At 50.8% G+C, this 16,346-nt stretch overlaps 1 long non-coding RNA gene across 1 annotated transcript; it reads left to right on the forward strand.

The window, feature by feature from the left end:
* The first annotated feature begins 957 nt into the window (after positions 1-957).
* On the forward strand, positions 958-13,612 carry LOC137452246 (uncharacterized). The gene is made up of 4 exons (XR_010990026.1): positions 958-1,808; positions 6,787-6,950; positions 10,259-10,556; positions 13,514-13,612. It is a non-coding gene; the product is annotated as an uncharacterized lncRNA (long non-coding RNA).
* Positions 13,613-16,346: the final 2,734 nt, after the last annotated feature.

Here is a 16,346-nt window from a genome sequence, read left to right on the forward strand (position 1 = left end):
TGATGGAGAGTCCCTTTTAACAAGGAGTCCCACAGAAAAGACAAGGGGTGATGGGTACAAGTTACTGCTGGGGAGATTCCCATTGGACTCCAGAAGAAAATGGTCCCCCATGAGAACAGTTGGACATTGGAATCATCTTCCAAGGGAAGTAGTGGATTCCCCTATGACTGTGCTTGACAGGGTGCAGGGCCATTGTCTCATTTAAACTGGACTATCACCTAGAAAGCTTGGATCAGATGATCTTTGGGGTCCTTTCCAGCCTGGCATTCTGTGATTTACTGCTGCTCAAAATCAGCACATTCAGTCTGATTCTGGGGAGCAGTGGCTGCATCCTGCAGCTGTAGCTCGGCTTGTCCATCCTGGGAGACAACCAGCCCAACTGCAAACTGGTCAGGGAGAGCTACATGCACACACACACCCCCCCACACCACCACCACCGTGGGCTTGGCTGGGTTTCAAACTGCCTTGGAAAAATGCCTAGAGTACATGAAACCATCCATTTGGGATTTGGGATAAGAAACCCAGCAGCCTGACTCAGCAGGAAGTTAAACCGAGGGCTCTGGCCAAGGCACAGGAGAGCGTGCTCAAAAACACGAGGCACTGACAAAAACCTCTTCTCCCACCCTGGTGGGAAGCCACAGATGTAGAGGTTGGGGCTCTGGAGCAATTTTTCAAGAGTAAATGATGTTGTCAAGGCCTTTTTGCACAGCAGGGAGGGGTTTCCCATGGCTCCCTGGGGATGACCACCACGTCCTCTGTGCAAAGCCCAGGAGAGTGTTGTGCTGAAGTGCTGCAGCACTAAGCGAGCTTGGGGCTATCCCTTGTTTAACACAGCAAGAGCTATCCAGGCTCTGTCCCGACTAGAGACAGCCCTGAAATACAACAAGATCCAGCTTGAAAAATCACCTTTGGCCAGGATGAAGGTTGGCTTGGCCTTCCCTGGGTGAGAGCACACTTGTCCTGCAGCTTCTCCTTGGAAATGAAGCTTTCTGCTTGATTTTTCTGAAGGCTCCCCCAGCAGTGCTCTGGCAAGGACTGTTTCATCTGCCTGGCTGGCATTGCCCCACTGGTATTTAGGACAAGTGATGAGAGCGTTTGGCCTGGTGAGGTGCCAGCTGGAAGGGCCTCAGCTCTGACCTGAATTTAGGCAGCAGCAGCAGCAATGATCAGTTGGTCAACTCCTGTGCGAGTGTTGTGCTGAACTTAACTTGGTTGTGTTGTGCAATGCCTTAGCTGTGACCTTCAGCTCACCCAGCCTTGGAAGAGATCTTCCTTATCTTTTCAGAGGGCTTTCAAAATAAGTCCCAGCGTTTCCAGCTTCTCCCGAGATGTCCCAGAAGGCAAAAGCAGCTTCTCGAACTGCTGGTGAGGCAACCAGGAGCTATTCTGGGAGCTCCCCACCACATCTGCTGAGTTGCAAGTTTGACCAGACCAGGGAAAACAGCATTTTACAGCCCTCCTTTGGCTACTGCTGCCAAGGCAGTTACTTTTGAGATAAGCAAATCTGGGAGGCTACCTCTTTCTTTTTTTCTGGTGGAGTCATCGTGACTGCTGCCTCCCTGTTCAAAAGGAGGACTTCTTGGGTGAAGCAAAGCCCAAGCCAGATGGAGCAGATACCACTGGCACTGCTGGACAGATTCATCTCACTGCCAGTGACTTCTGCAGTGTCTCATCGCTTCTCTGCTTGCCCAACCCAGCCCACAGAGCTTTATGCTAATCTCTTCCCCACTGGCTCAGCCTGTGGAATTTCTATCCTGTAAACACAAAACACAGAAGAGTCCATTAGAGGAAAACAAAAGCAAAAAAAGGTAAGTTTTGTTTTGGTTAGTGTTGAAGTTTGGGTTTTTTTCCTTCTTCTTCTTGGTTTGGGTTTTTTTTTCTTTGTGGGGTTTTTGGTTTCTCCTTTGTTGGTTTAGGTTGGGTTTTGGTTTTTTTCACTACTGTTTAAATCTTTATAAAACTTTGGAATTGTCTGACAGAATTCTGGAAGTCTGGCTTGGCTTTTGTCTTTCATTTTGCCCTTGGCTTTTCTCTTCCCACCCATGGCACCGCTGGCTTTGCATGTGCCACAGCATTTACTCCTCAGAACAAAGCATCTCCTGCTCGCATTGTTGGATGCTTTGATGACACACACCAAGGGACTGATTTAATCTAGACAATGAGATAAAATGTCTCGATTCAGGAGGAACAATTGGCCTAAATGGGAGTAACTGCTGTAGCTTTCTTTTAATGTTGGGTGAGGCCATGCAGGTTTAAAGATTTATATCCCCTGAATGACGTGGGGAGATGGGGGAAGAGCAAAAATAGTGACATGAGGAGGAACTTCTTCACTCTGAGGGTCACAGAGCACTGGAACAGGCTGCCCAGAGAGGTTCTGGAGTCTCCTTCTCTGGAGACTTTCAAGACCCATCTGGATGTGTTGCTGTGTGACCTGTGCTAGAATCTATGCTCCTGGTCTGGCAGGGGGTTGGACTTGATGATCTCCAGAGGTCCCTCCCACCCCCTAACATCCTGTGACATCTCAGCAAAAGCTTTCCAACTTCCAGGACAAGTATGGTCCTCATCAGGATTCCTCCCTGATTTTCACTCTTTTTTTAAGGTGATACCTTAAAACTTGGATCCTGCTGACATTCAAGCACAAGGCCACCCCCAAGCACTGCCTTTCCCCAGGGATTAGCATGGCTCCAGTGCCAGTCAGCTGTGCAAGCTGCCCTGCTTCTCACACCCCCATGTACCCCATGTACGAGGCTGCTGCTGGCACCCCTGGTGTGTGGCACTTCGTGGGCATCAGGATTCAACTGTTTCATGCCCTGGGGGCCACCTGAACCACTTCTTGCTTCTCAATCATTCTTCAACCCATGTGTGAAGCCACCAGTGTTTCCCATTGCTGTCAGCAGTGAGCTTCCTAACTTCTGACCAGCACCAGCCTTTCCCTTTCCTTCACCAGAGCTGGTGGTGGTTCCCAGCAGAGCTCTAACACTTGTGACCTCTGACACTTCCCTGGGCTGTAATCTGCAAATTAAAATTGAACACCTCTATTTCAGCAAGTCAAGAGGCTGCTAACTTCACCTCTTGAAGGTTCACAGAAGTTGAAGATTTTATGCGGATCACCCCATCTGTAAGTTAACAAAAGGCTTATCTGTTTCCTTGCCACTGTAATTGACAGGCCTCTGTAGACACATGTTCAGCATTTCAAGACTAACTTAAAGGTCAAATTTGTCATGCAGGCAGGCTGGATGAGCTCATGGTTGAGGAAAAGAAAGACCTTCTAAGGGTGACTTGCCTAACATCTGTACACACACACAGGGCCTACACATTTCACTTTGGTCTAGTCTTGTCTCGGCCATCATCCACGTGCCAAGAGACTCGGGATGAAGCTGTTCGAGAAATGTTACAGGTGGGCTGAATTTGGCACCTGGAATGCAAGGCAGCAAGGGTCTGAACAAAGGAGAGATGTGTTCAGAAACAGGCAGAGCAGAGTTTCTTTTTTCTGACCACTCTAATCTGAATCTTAGTTGCACCAAACTGTTTGTGTTTAAGCAGTTTAGGATAGAGTTAACCAGGTTGGAAAAGACCTTTGAGCTCGTCGAGTCCAACCCAACACCATCTCATCAACTAAACCATGGCACCAAGTGCCTCATCCAGTCTCCTCTTAAACTTTGTGTATCCAAGCATGGGTCTGTGCCCCACCAGAGAAAGTGCACAGAGTCCTGCATTTCCCTGCACCTGTCCAGGTTCAGCCCAGAGTCAAGAGCAGTACCTGAAACAGACCCTGGGGAGCCTGGCACAGTCATCCTCCAGCCGTGGCCTGTGACACCATGAACCCTGGGCATGTGCTAAGCCCTGCCCAGAGCACAGCTCCCAGTGAAGTACTGCATGTCCTTGGCTTCTTCACACAACTTTAATGTAAGAAATTCAAAGTATGACAAAATTGCAGGCACAGGGGACCCGAGTATGGGAAGTGGATAACTTCCCCCAGTTAAAACCAGTATCTTCAGCAGCATCTCCCTCCAGCCTGTTTGGTAGTGCACTACAGGATGCCGGCTCTCCTGCTGGACAGCAGTGGTCAGAGGAAAGTCCCTATCCTCTGGGGGTTTCTCTGGTGTGTCTCACAGACTTTCTGGCTGAGTGACAGTTTCCAGCCACCCCACCCTCCTCCTGGCAGAACTACAGGTGGTGATCACAGAAGAGTTTGGAGATAGGAACTGCTTTTTCACCAAGACACTGCAGCAACTATCAGCTCTCGCCAGTGCGCATCCAAAGCAGGACCTGTACTCTATCTCCCCTCCCACCTGTCCCATCCTGCTCCCGTGAGCCTAATCTTGCACCACACACCTCCCTCTGGTCCTCGTGCTGACCACCCCACCTAGTCTTGGAGGGACGCCCATGGCCATGGGGCTCTGGAAGCCCCAAAGCTGGCAGCAGCCAGTGAGTGCTGGTGTGCCAGCCAGCCCAGCAGCTGGTGGAGAGGTGCCCCACACCCTGAGCAAGGACCTGCTGCAGAATGAGGAGTGCCACCATGTGTCACCACGGGGAACTGGGGGGGAGAAATCAACCAGATGAAACTCGGGAGACAGAGTGCACTAAGGAAGGAGAGGTCAGCTGCATGTACCTCAAGTGGGGCACAAGCAGCAGCACTGGAAAGAAAGATTCTGTGGCAGTAATGAGGCAGAAACTGCCTGAGCCCCTGCTGCGGTGTTGTGGCACTGGGACAGTCCTGGATGCTGGAATCATCCTGAAGGAGAACAGTAAGAATGAGCAGAGCAAGCAAGAATGGAGTCTTAGGGGATGAGGCTGATTCTAGTTGTTAGGACTGGTGGAAGGAGGACACAAGGTGCCCTTTGCAGATAAGATTAGCAAAACCACCCCTCCTGCCCACTGAGGAGAGCACACAGCTGTGTTTCATCTGCAGCAGGTGTAGGTTGTGTTCTCTTAGCTACCAGAGTCATCAAAATCATTTCCTACAGGTGTGGGTTTTCCTTCATCAAGGGAGCACAAACCCTTCACCTGGATTTTCCTTGACTCTACCTCAGAGCATGACAATGACCTCCCGAGGTCCCTTCCAACCTCACACTCCTATGACTTGCCTTAAAGAGGTAAAACAGCCTTAAAATCAACCCAAAACAAAGGCTGGGAGGGTACTGCCCTGCCCTGCCCTGCTCGAGGCTCAGGTCTCTGTGTACAGTAGCAAACTGTTATCGTTTCTCTCAGCTGGAGTGTAAGAGGTATTGGGCAACCTTGTCCCCAGGTGGTGACACATGAGCCAGGGTGTGCCCCAGGCCCCGCAGGGGCACTGATGCAGCACAACTGCCTGCTCAGCGTCTGGTGTTTGCCTACCTTCTGCTCTCCAGTGTCTCCTTTTGCCCCCAGAGAAGCTGCACGTTGGCCTGGTCTGTCCTGCAGGCACGTCTCCCTGCAAGCAGAAGCTGCTCTGCCCTGTTCCTGGTGTGACTCAAAGCTCTGAGAGGATGCCCTGCCCCATACATTTCCTCTTCCTGACAAAAACCAGTGCAAAAAGTGCTCAGGGACCTGTGGATCCTTCTTGTGCCTGGGTGCCTGCAAACCTGAAGGAGCAGAAGTAGAAATACAAGTGAAAAAGCACCTGTTTGTTTCAGGGAGGGCCAGCTTCCCCTGCTGAGGGCATGTGCTGGCCCTGCCCAGCAGGCAGGATGGGCTGGACCAGGAGAAGATGCAAAGTCCCACCAAGCATGAGCAGCAGGGCTGGCATGGGCAAGGGCTCATAGGAAGCATGGCACTGAGAGGCAGCTTTGGGTGAGCACTTGCTTACTAGAAAGCCCAGGCCCTGGAGAAGGAAGGACACAGCCTGAAGCTCTTTGAAGTGTCTCCAGCACTGCTGCCAGCTCACCAAGGCTGCTGTCTGGGAGGGGGTCCCTCCTGGTCAGCAAGGAACCAGCCAGCCCATGCCAAACCTGTGGGCAAAGCTCAGGCACCTGAGCCAGCACCTGGTGGGCTGTGCCAGGCAGCAGCAGGGATGCTCATGGTGGGATCAGCCTCTCTCCTGCTGGCAAAGAAAAGTGGCTGCTGCCTCCTTGTCCAGCAGTGGGGTCACCTCCTCGCTCGGCAGGGTCCCAGCACAGCCGGCCAGGAACTTGTACCAGACTTGGGCTCCCAGACAGGAAAAACAAACCACTGCCTGCCTGCTGTTTACATTAGCTGTTTATTTTACAGTTCATTTCACAATCTGTTTCTCCTCTCCCTTTGCTCTGAGCTGATTTATGGTGCTGCAGATCCTATCTGCCTGCCCTGCCCAAAGCATGGACTTGGGGAAGCACCTGCCAGGGGTTCTCTTCTTGTCCTTGCAATCTAGGAGTTAAACTACAGCAGCTCCTTCCAAACAGCCATCAATTCCTCTCCTGCTCCCTTGTGGTGTCTTGAGAGGTGGGTGGCTCATCGTCTCTGAACAACACAAGAGCAGGGTGCTAAGGGCTGCTCCGAGTTTCCCTCTGGCTGACTTCTCCTCTGGCTGGACTGGTGCTGAAGACTCCTGGTATGCTGTGAGATCGCAGACCCTGTGCCCCATCCACTGTGCCCCATCCACTGTGCCCCCTTGATGATGAGGTGTCCTAGCTGGCCATGGGTTGTTGGGACAGTGACTGCAGGATGTGGCTGGTTCTTGCCCACCCTGCCAGGGGCTTCTGGGATTGACCAGGATTAGCTGTTCCATGGCACATTTAAATTCGGGGGTTTATGTCCCCTTGTCTTAGGTAGGAGTCTTAAGGGAGATGTTTTGGCTTCACTGGTTTAACCAAGGCCTTTCCTCCACAGCTGAACTTGCAGCTCATCCACAGCTGAGGATGTGATGCACTTCACTGAGGAAAGATCTGATCTGAAGGTCTGGTGGGAAATCCTGGAGCAAAACCTGTCCTTGCTTAGCCGGCTGGTTGCTTTGGAGCAGGAGAAGGATTCACCACTTCCTTGTACAGAGCCAGGTGCTCCCATGAATAATGACCCGACCTAAGAGCAGGAGGAAGTGTGCTTAAAAAAAACAGAGGTGGGGTAATGACAGCATTGTGCTGGAGGTGCTTGTGTAACCCGTGGGCTGTGCCTGGCTCCTGAAGAGCCTCAGCCACAGCTCCATCGCTCCTTGCAAACAGCCACAGACTCCTGGCAAGTGGACTGGCTGGAAGGGTGATTTCCTCTTCCCCAGGAAAATGATGTTCACCACAGGCAAATGTGTCTCCTCGTGGCCTGAATGCTCCTGTGGCAGATGCAGTGGCTTCTCCACATCCAAGCCAACAGCTCTGAAAGGAGTTTTCTTTCCCAGTTTCTTTATCACCATAATTGCCCTGATGATGATGATGATGTGAAGGGCCAGTGAGGAGCAGAACAGTTTCACACAGAGGGCACTGAGAACCTATGATTACCTAAATTAGCAGCTGAATAAGTGTCTCCCCACAAACTTGTTTAGCAATTTACACCTTTCAAATTGCAATTGTAGCATGGGGGTGGGGAGGGGTAGTGTTGAGAAACTGCTGTCCTGTTCAGCTTGGTGCAAACTGGAGTCTAGAAGGGAATCCATTTGGCCATGCATGGCTCAAGCTCTCTGGTCCAAACTCAGCCCATTCCTGGACTGGTAAAAGTTCTTAAAGGCAATATGAAAAGACCTGCTTTTTCCTCCTTCCCTACAGGAAAAAATAAAGCAAGCAGAGGTCCTTTTATTTAACCCAGGTGTGGACTGGTGGTGGGGTCTCCCAGGCCTTGCTTCTGAGCTCAGCTGGGCACCATGAGCTGGCAGAGATACTGTGGGCACCCCAGCACTGCAGTATCACCAGAGAGAGCCCAGCAGTGCAGAGGTGCCCTGAGTAACTTCACATTGCAGAGGTGCTGTGAGTGCCCCAAAACCTGCCTGCAACCTCTCACACCCGATGCAAACCCTGCCCAAGAGGCATTTGCAGGACACAGGCTTCCCCCTCACAAGCCTGCTGTCATCTGGAGCAAGAGTGGAGAGGTCATTCTCCTTACCTCTGGCCAGCCTTGCCTGCCTGACCCGACTCAAAATCCCAAGGGAAAAGATTTCACTGACGTTGTGCAACATCCTCCCTCTCCCTGTTTTTGCAGACCCCGTTTCTCAGCCTGCTGGCTGAAATCGAGTCAAGGACACCCTGATCCCATCCTCCTCTGCTGCTCAGGAGGGAGCAAGGGGAGCTGCAAACAGTTTGGAAAGCATTTGTTTGCATTATGTTGACATTTCTTGGGAATCTTAAACGAAGTAGAGCAAGCCATGAACTGGAACTAGCCCTGGGAAAGCAGTTAGTAGAGGACTGTCAATACATGCAGGGAGGATGCAACGTGGCAGACATCATTCTGCTAAAAAGAAAGGAGATGGAGCTGCTGTGAGCTGGGTTCCTCCTGCTTCTAAGTCAAATTTAGTGCCCTGTGAGGATGTCCAGCTGCCAGTTCCTGAGCAGTTTGACTCCTGAAGTCCTGCTCCCCACAGTAGGCTCTGTAGATGTTGGTCTCTGTAGTTTTATCCTACCAAAACTTTGGCAGCTCATGAGGGATGGTTTGCCAGCACTTTAATTCCACCACATCTCCTGAGAATGCAGCTCAGGACTAAGGCAGATGGAGGATGTCCCTTCAGAGCAGCTTGTACTCAGCAGAATGATGTGTGTCACGTTTACACAGGCAAACCTTCCCCTAGATGTATCTGCTAGGCACAGGGCAGAGCACAGAGCACACCAGCCAGGTGTGACAGCGACAGAACAGAGCCATGTCCCAGGGCAGGACAGCTTCCTGCTGGATCAGCAGCCCAGGGGGGAAGCTGTGAGAGCTATGGACCACAGGCATGCAGACCAGAGGTGGTAACAGAGAGAACTGCTGGCATAGAAAGAGCTCCTGTCCTTTACTTGGCACCCAGAAATGGTCCATAGTATCAGGAAGGGACAGATCAGAGATCTGTGAGTGCTACTTGGTGGTTGCAGGGGACTGCATTAATAGGGCTGCTGAATGTTGATAAGGGCTGCCATAGTGAGAGAAGCCAGCTGATGTGATAAGGCATGAATTTTCATGTCACATTTCAAGCCATTTGATAGCATTGGGTGGGGTGAGCAGGAGCAAAAGTTGGGTTAAAAGATGGCCTTTATGGGAAAGGAACCTGGCTGAATCCACCCTCCTGGAGCAGGGAAAGGAGGATAAGGTAGTTCAGGTAAAGCACTACCGGAGTGAATGATGCTCACAGGAAGGAAAAGTGCAAATCCCTATCCCAGTTCTGCCCATGCAGCCTGCTGGGTGTGGGGAGGGATTTTTAGCACCCCTCATAGAAGCATTGCCAGGGCCTGTGGGAAAACAATGGCATCAGTTGTAAGAAGCTGTGAGGATTCTGCACTCTGCTAGCCTAGGGACAGGGATGCCAAAGGTGCTTTCATTGCCTGTTATTTGATTAACCTCTCACTGAGGCCATGAAAGGCTCTTGAACCAACTTGGGCACCTTTTGTGTGTTTCAAAGGCCTGAGTGGGCTTTTTTTCTTAGGATCCCTCCCCTTTCCTTCAGAGCACAGAAAGCCTGCAACTGGGGGTGGCTTTCAAAGCTTCAGATCTCACTAGCAGCCAGGGCTCCTTGGGAGGCAGAGTGGAGGGGCTGAATTGCACCTGGACCAGAATGAAAGACATTTCAAATGGTACCACTCGACCCCTGGGGCTGGGACCTCCCCTCATTTCTGGGTGTGCATGCTGGGAGGCCAGGACTTGGCTTTGGAGCAGGTGTTGCCCATCATTTGGCTTGTAAGTAGTAATCAGTTGCTCCTCCTCTGACAACGGGCAACAAATCCCCCTGCAGTTCATCCTCTCTGCCGGTACCCCTGGCCCCTCTGGGCACGGCTCCCTGTGCAGAGCAGGCAATGCATACACATTCACAGGGGCTGTTTCCAAAGGTCTGTAGTGAAAGGATGAGAGGTAATGGTTTGAAGTTAGAGGAGAGGAGGTTTAGATTAGGGTTAAGAGGAAGCTCTTCACCATGAGGGTAGTGGAACATTGGAACAGGGTCCCCAGGGATGTAGCTGAGGCTCCACCATTGGATATATTCAAGGTCAGGCTTGATGGGGCTCTGGGCAACCTGAGCTAATGGAGGATGTCCCTGCTGACTCTGTGTGTGGGGTTGTTCTAGATGGCCTTTGGAGTCCCTTCTGACCCAAACAAGTCTATGATTATGGTGATCCTGCTGTACTTGACTAAAACCAGCCAAGGGTTTCAGGAGCTTCTGTACAGGGATTGTCTGATGTGGTACAACTTGTTTCTGCAGAGAACCAAGCCTGAGCTGACCTGAGTGCCTGTGCAGAAGATGAAATTTCTTATGTTTCCTCAAAGAGAGCCTGGATCTTTCCATGGCCTTTTCCAAGGCACCCCAGAAGCCTTACCTGAAACACTTCAGTATGCTTGCAAGCTGTGTGTGGTGTTTTTCCATCAAGCAGCTCTGGTAGCATCAGCATGTGGTAACATCCAGGTGAAGAGCATGCAAACAAGGGGCACTGCTGGAGGAAAGAGGAAAGGCAGCGTGTGTGAGCTCTGGCCATCTCTGCAAACCTCAGGGCTAGAAGATGGTGAGTTGTTCCTAAACTTTGACTGTGATGAAGTGGGTCCCTTTTGTAGGACTCACCACCCTGCTCTGGTGTACCTGGGTCTGTGTTTAAAGCCAGGTGTCCTGGTGGGTGCCTCACGGTGTCGGATTTGTCTCTGGAAGGGAGCTGCCTCTGGCACAGCAGAGCGCTGCCTCTGCCCCCTCAGCCTGCCGTTTAGCTGCGTTTTACAGCACTACAGCTTGTTTGTGGAGGGAGGGAGAGAAAGAGATCTTTCCACCTTGCCGAGGTGATTCTGGGGCTTTCTGCAGCAGGAGGGCTGGCAGCTTTTTGTCTTGCTTCACAAGGTCGTTAATGTCGTTAAGGGTCGTAAAATCATTGCGCTCTTTCCTAACATCAGTTGACTTTGAACTGGAGAGCCAGTGCCACCCTTTACACTTCAGCACTTCACAAAGACTCCAAATGCTGGCAGTGAGAGCTGGGTATGAGCTAATCTGGGCAGCAAGTTACGGCGTTGCTTCACTTAAGCTTTTCCACGTGTTGACTTCAGGAGCAGAGTTCCTGCATGAAGCTCTGGAGATTGTATTTAAATGTGAGTGCAGGCTGTATGTAAATGTGAGAAGTATTTCTCCCCCCCCCCCCCCATCCTGCACTTGTTGTGTCTGAGCTTGAAAAATCAGCTCCTCTGAAAGCCAGCCTGGTTTAGGGGTTGCTGAAGTGTTCTTTTCTTTCCAGAGAAGTGGAGTACTGGGCTGAGATTAAACCTCAGTCCTTCAACTTGCAGTCACTTCTCTCCCTTGGCACAAAGCTGAAGTGACACAAGGTAAAGACCATTCCCTTCAGGTCTTTGCAGAAGAGCCTTTTGCCTTTTCTGTGAAGTACTCACAGGCTGAAAGCTCCTTCAGGAATGCAGCTTTATGGTACACCTTTTGGGAGGGCAGTATCGGGAAGATGGATCCCATACAGTTTTATCTGCACAACAGATGTCTGTGAGCCTTCACCCAGAGTCACATTTTAGTATTGCAACTGGAGGCAGCTATTTAATTGTGCTGGTGCCTGCAAGAAACTGAAACTGTGACTATTTCACAATGTATGAAGAGGTAATTTGCATCGAGAATCAATATGTTAATTATTGTGTCAACACTTATTGTTTTGGCATCTTTCTTGGCTTCTTGTCCCAGGGTATGTATGCAGCCACGTATGGCCCCGGTTTGCCTGCAAGATGTGAGATGTGTTTTGGCTCTGCAGCAGTCACAAGGCTTGTTAAAAGAGATGCAAAGCCAAAGATGAAGGAGGCAGGCACAGTTTGTGCTCTCTTATCTAGCTTAGCTTCGTTCTGTCAGGAAACATCAATTAAATCAGGTGAGGAAATGAGGGAATTTCTGTGTGTGTGTGTGTCTAGCTGGTGAAGTTAAATATTGATTGAAATAAGATGATTGCTAAAACAGATGAGTCAAAATAACCACCACACCAGCCCCTATGGTTTGTGTAATGTCAAGTGGTGTTGGAATACAGGTGTTAAATATGGTCCCAAAGATGTTCTCCTCCTTCATTCTATTTATCTGGAAGATGGCTGTGTTCTGAGTCAGGGATGAGGAATAGCCATGCCAGTCACTGTGATGCCTCAGAACTACAAGAGTAACTTTGCTTCTTGGCTTCTCCTGCAGCCTGAAGGCTCTCTGGGACACCAGGGTGATGCAGATGGGGAGGATCGTGGGTACAGCTTTTAACACGATGGCTCCCAGCATGAAGCAGTATAAACACAGAGCACATGCAATGTCTGGCTGCAGAAGGGTTGGCTGCAGAGTTTCTGCTGTCTCATACTTGGTGATGGGGCTGAGCCACCCAGGAGAGCACCTGAAATGGCCCTGGGAGCCTCAGGAAAGCGACCAGAAAACACTAGGCTGGCTCTGCTAGACCTGTTAGCTCTTAATTGCTCTGCGTTAACTACTGACCGAAGAGGCCAGGAAGGATTGTAATGCAAACCTGCATCGTGCTCCTGGTCTCTTTTAAGTGCTTGCTTTAGGGACTGTGTATACGTGCGAGGCATGGGGAAGGCCAGGGGAGCGGAAAGGTGCTGTGGGTCAGGGTAAGCAGTTGCATGAGGAGAATGTGTCTCCTTACCCAGTGCAGGCAAAAAGAGTGAGCACACAACTGAGAGCTCCTCCCTTTCCAGAGGCTGACAGCACAGATGAGAGCGACTGGAGCTCCTGCAGCTGCCCAAAGAGCCACTGAAAACTTCCTGGCAGATCACTTGGTGTCCCACCCCCGGGAAGAAGGCTGCTGGATCAGCGCTTTTCCAGCCAGCTGCTCACCCAGTAGCTCACAACCAAGTCTGACACCCCACTGGGCTCAGAGATGCTTACCAGTTCTTGTTACTTGTCTCCACAGCAACAAACCGGCTCTTAAACCCACCGAGGTCCCTGTCTCTGCTGGGGATCCCAGCTATGGGTGGCCAGGGGCTGGTGGCGGGCGGTGCTGGTCCCTCTCCAGGTTTCCTCCCCACCTGCAGCAGGAGTCAAACAGCTCTTTGCTCTCTCTGGTGCAAAGATAAAGCACAACAACTAGGAAGGGTCCATGATCTATTATTGCATTTGCAAATACAATGATCTATCTATTGCATACCCATGATCTATCTATTTGTATTCACAAATAATTTTCAGCTATGTTTTTTGTAAGCCTCTGTGATCAGGAGCTAGACCAAACCATCTCTGCCAGTGATGCTACTCCTCACCTCAAACAGCCATCAAAGCCTTTATTTATTAATCTTTTTCTCTCAGTACCTCTACTTTTACTTTATGAAGTCTGCCAAGGACCTTCAGAGACTGGTGGCAACCCTGTTCATCAGAGCAAGCACGTTTTGGGGAGGGGGGTTCTCCCAAAAGGTGAGAGACAACACACATGCAGGGCAAAGCTACCCTTAGAGATGATCTGCCCTGCTGCTGGCTCATTGCTTTTCTTTTTCTCCTGCTTTGTTTCAGATTTGGTTTTGCTGGCACATTTCTGGGCTCCAGTTGTTGTGCTTCCATCCTAACATCTGACCTACTGCTTCTGTTTTACCTGCTCGCTGTTTCCAGGCTGCTCACTACCAGCAGGTAACTGAGGGTTTGGGGCTTATGTTTGTTTGGGGTTTGTTTGTTTTGGTTGGGTGGGAGGAGATTTTGTGTTTGATTGGTTGCTTGGGGTTGGTTTTGGAGGTGGTTGTGTTGTTGTTGTTGCTGTTATGTCTTGGTTGTTGGTTTGGGGTTTTCTGAAATCATAGAATCATTAGGCAAAAGACCTCCAAGATCATCAAGTCCAACCATCAGCCCAACACAGATTGCGTTGGGTTGGAAGGGACCCTCAATGGTCATCTTGTCCAGCAGCCCTGCAGTGAGCAGGGGCACCTCCCACTAGATCAGGCTGCCCAGGGCCACATCAAGTCTGACCTTCAATGTCTCCAGGGATGGGGCCTCCAACCTGTTCCAGTACTTTACCCCTCTCGTTGTGAAGAACTTCCTCCTTATGTCCAACCTAAATCTGTCCTGCTCCAGTTTCAAACACCACCATGCCCTGTAGTTCCATGTCTTCATGGGTTCATGGGTTAGCTGTTTGGGTGGGTTGGATTGGTTGATGGGTTGGACACGATGATCTTGAAGGTCTCTTCCAACCTGGTTTGGTTTATTCTTATTCTAAAGGTCTTTTGGACACCTCCAGGGATGTTGGTAGAAGTTTCTTTATCTGTAACTTAGCAGAGAGAGAGCATTTTACTGAACCCTAGGCGCACTTGACAAGTCCCCCTCATAGTTTCCCTGGGTCCTTTCACTCGTTTCCCTGCAGTAATTAACCTTTCCTCCCCCAGCCCCCGGCGAGCAGCTCTGCCAGGGGGTCACCCCCAGCAGCCACTCTCCCAGGTGAGCAGGGAGGCTCACAAAGCAGAAGTGCCTGCAGGCCCTGGGGGTGTCAAGAGGTCTGCTGAGCTATGCTGGGTTTAGTCATGCATTTTAAGTTTCTTCCTGCACCGGGGTCTTAATTTCTGTGCCATTTTCCCGGGACAAAGAGGTCAGATTATTTATAGGTCGGGCTTCTTTGTGTGCGTGCAGCCAGCAATGCCTTCAGTGCTCCAGTTCCTAGCACTCCTTTCCCCCCTGGCTCTTAAGTCTCAGCTCTTCTCTCCTAATGCAATAACAGTAATTACCCTATCGCTGCCCACCGCTGCACCCTCCCTCAGCGCCTGCCTCACCTCGCGCCCGGCGCAGGCTGGCAGCCAGCCACAGCCCCTGGCATTTAGAGCTCATCAGAGAAGCCAACCAGCCCACGGGCTTCCTGTTTTGTAGAGGTGGACTTCCCACCTTGCCACTGCTGCCATCGGTGCCATGGGTGTGCTGGAAAGGCAGGAAGACAAAAGTAGTGCACAGGCAAAGCTCCGGCCCTGGCCCTGTTTGTCTCCTCTGCTGTTTCATCCAGGCATGCAGTCAGGCAAAAGCATCGAGGCTCGATGCAACCAGGAGACAATATTGATGTGTTTTAAGCTCCCCAGCAGACCCACAGTGTTTCACAATGTAATTGTTGTTTTGCATCCTGGCTGCTGAGCACAGAATGAGAGGCAGGGAGCTGGCTCTGCTAAGGTTTCTCTGCCAAGGCCAGGATTCAGCACCACGGCAACCTCTTGCTTGGTTTTGCTGTCCTACCGTGTCCTATAGGGCATGCTGTATGGTGCCCAGCCTGACTTCACAGCTTCTTGAGTCCTTGTACTTTTGCAAGGCGCATCTGTGGCTCCTTTGGGCTGAAATCCATGGTCCATCAGTCCTCTGACGTGTGGCTTGATCTCAGAGTTGCAGAAAAGGGGCTGAGTGAGAAGGAAAAACACCTTTGAAGGACAGGGATGCTTGGCTCCTGCCTGTCCTCCTACCACCAAACCACTTGGCCTGAGGCAAGTTTTCAGTCTGTCTGAAAACCACACTCTGCTTCTGCTTTTGCCCCCAAACCTGCTCTTTCTATAGCCAAACTTTCTCTCACTCTCCACACCCCAGGAAGTGCTGTGCTGGGCAGAGAGCTGCCTGTGGGGGATTTCTGTGCATTGCCCCAAACTGGACAGCAAAGACCTGTCAAGTTGTTGGTGACCCAAACCATCCATGGCCAACCTAATGGCCCAGCTGCCCAGCTCAGGCACCAAGAACTGCTGTCACTGCCAACAATATTTTCAAAAGTGTAACCAGCTAGAAAGCAAACTATAAATTCTCCTTGGTGACAGCACTGGTGGTGTTTCTGCTCTTGGGAGGAGAAATTCTTTTCCCTTAAGTGCTAAGCTGACACATCCAGGAGGATTTGTGGGGCAGAGGTAATTGATGAGGTTAGGCAAAACGAAAAGCAGGTCTTGAAGGAATCACTCCTGACACTGATCCCAGCCTCATCCAGGCAAGGCCAGACAGCCCGTTGTGCAAAGGGTGCAATGTGCACTCGTCTGCCCTGGAGAGACAGCTCAAGCACAATCTGCTGACACCACTTGGACTTGGCCTGCTTCTGTCCTCCAGGCAGTGAGGAGCATTTCTCCCTGTGCCTTAGGACACCTGGCTGATAACAACATGCTTCCCAGCATAACACTTTCTGGCCATGTTTTGCTGAGAAGCTTTTTCACTTCTGATGGCCACATGTGCCCTGAAACTCAGCAAGAGCATAGCCATGGGGTCAGAAACATGCTTTGGTCTTTCTCCCTTTAGCTGCTGCTCGTGGCTTGGGCTGAGATAAAAGCTCTTTTGGAAATGGTTCTTATCTGCATGCAGTGCTTTGGCAATCTGAGGAGACTGCATTACTCAATGATGCTTCCAGTGAGCG

Source organism: Melanerpes formicivorus, unplaced genomic scaffold (assembly GCF_026170545.1).
Source record: "Melanerpes formicivorus ecotype bairdi unplaced genomic scaffold, bMelFor1.0.p_v2 SCAF_50, whole genome shotgun sequence".
Taxonomy (NCBI): domain Eukaryota; kingdom Metazoa; phylum Chordata; class Aves; order Piciformes; family Picidae; genus Melanerpes; species Melanerpes formicivorus.